This window comes from Austrofundulus limnaeus, unplaced genomic scaffold (genome assembly GCF_001266775.1).
Source record: "Austrofundulus limnaeus strain Quisiro unplaced genomic scaffold, Austrofundulus_limnaeus-1.0 Scaffold443, whole genome shotgun sequence".
Classification (NCBI taxonomy): domain Eukaryota; kingdom Metazoa; phylum Chordata; class Actinopteri; order Cyprinodontiformes; family Rivulidae; genus Austrofundulus; species Austrofundulus limnaeus.
The window spans coordinates 72,519-74,845 of record NW_013952845.1 but is presented as its reverse complement, the minus strand read 5'-3'; positions in this window follow the sequence as shown (position 1 = coordinate 74,845).

Below are 2,327 nucleotides of genomic sequence, written 5' to 3'. Positions count from 1 at the left end.
GCACTGTTGGGACAGTCTGAAGCCATTCTATGGGACTGACAATTGCTAATAACGTCCATTTAATGGACTGATAACATCCGAACCTGCTGGTATTTCATTGTAATGTAGTCACTTATAAAATGATGCAAAAGGTGTTGCACCATAAAGAGCTCAACACACAGGGATCAATATGCGACAGCAACAGGTGGCGGTCATCGCCATCATGGTGAAACCCAAAACACAGGATGCTGCAGCGATGGCAGAATTGTGAATCGCGCTCTCGAGTCGCTTATCTCCAAGAATTTTAATGTTTTTCTTTTCTTCTTCTTGAATATTTTTTGGTGTTTGGTTTTAACTAAAAAAATTTTGGGATCCTAATGGTAATATTGAGAAACTTACAAAAATGCACGTGAAGATACAACTTCTTGTGGAGAAAACTTACAGGGCAAACTCACAAACTCAGAAGTTCCCATATAGCTACCTTTTTATCTCAGTAATCACTTTTTGAAGTGTCATATAAGAGAGGAGAGTGGGGCATGGCTAAAATAATGTTTTCSTCCATGCTGACATCGGTTGCTGACTGCAGTGTGTAGCATATTCTCYGTTAAATGGTCAGTAGGGTTGCAGTCAAGACCACCTTACCTGAGACCAAGTCATGCCCAAGACCAAGGGTGGGCAAGACCATGACCAGAAAAAACAGAATAGTACCCTAAATCATACAGAAAACTGTACACAGGTAGCTAACCTAATATTTGTATTTAATATTGACTAAATCTCTAAGTGAGGTCCGGGTATAGAATTTGGGTACAAAGGCAGATTGCTAACTTTAGCTAGCTAGCTTTGCTAACAACATTTACACATAGGTTACCTTTCTTTGCGCTTCCTTTGAGTGATGATAAAAGTTCAATGTAGTCCCAACAATCTCTGGTAGGTCTTTGCACACCCGTGTGCCATGAGTTTGTCCAACCGATGAAGTTCTGGTTTTAGTCATTCAGTGATGGCAGCACAACTATTCCATCAGAAAAATGCACATTCAGAATAAAAACGAGAAGAAGCCTATAGAGAGTAGCTCAAAAAGGAGGGTGACCGTGGTAATAAAATACATTAATGGGTCATGCTTGAATTTAAATTAATAAGTTTTACATTCAATAAAACAAAGACGTTAATTAAACTGGACAATACTCTCGCCGTTGAGTGATATTGCCACAGCTGTCATCTAGACTAGTTTAAAATTAAAATCCAGAGTCCTCAATGTCCGAGACAAGACAAGACTGAGTACGAATGTTGTCTCAAGTACTACATTGTTGGTCAGTCAATGAAACCCTCGCTGACTGTTTGTAGCCATGCAACAATGACAAAAGTAGAACATTTTTCTACTTTCTTGTGTCGCTTTGTAAGCCTGTTTGTACACGTATACGTGTGCAAGCTTGAAATGTCACAAGATCAAATTTCTCCATTTGCTTGGCTGGAGGAGGACAAGGGATTGTCGCCTCATTGCACAAGTTCAACAGGAAATGAATGGAGAGGGAGTGATGTCGCCTCCCATGTGTCGAGCCCAATTTGTCTGTTTGTTGAACTTTTCTTAGTCCTGCTCACACACAAATACTCCAACAGAAGAAACTTGATGTTAGGTGAGAAACTGCTACATCTAAACTGTTGTAAAACTTTAATTGCCTGTGTGCGCTGTCCTGCAGTTTATGAGTGCAAAAACACCCATCACCGTAGTCTTACTATGTCCAGTTAATTAGCAGTGAAAAACACTTGCTCTGCTTTCACACTGATAGTTATCGTATTTATTTCATTTTAATAAAAAAACATCAGGGAGGCTAACAAGGTTCACATTATACAGTATGTGACTGTGGCTCATCCAGTGGACTGAGGTTGTATTTTTAATTTTGTGTGAACGTCAAACTTATTTGGTGTTTTTTTTAACTTCTCTAGTAGAGCTCTGCGTTTTTATCCTTGGCCATGGCTGCAATTAAGCTAAACTATATGTCAAAAGAACTGCAAAAGAGAAGGTGCGTGTCTTTGGAAATTAAGTGGTAAACAAAGTAGGAGTGTGGTAAACATTTATACAGCACATGTAGACCTTTTAGATTGCACACAAGGATGTTTTATAGCAAAGCAGAATATCCAAACATCTGTTTTATCCTGTTGGTGTTTCTCTAATTCAATGCAGTCCTAATTAGTCATGAAGCAGAGAAGAAAAATATTCACRTCGCTTAATGTGTTTCTTATGGTTACACAGTCAAAAATTACCACCAATATTTTTTGTTTTATTTAGCCTTTTATAAGAAAAAAAGAACAAATTTATTTTTCAAAATAAAATTTTCACCATATGCTTCATA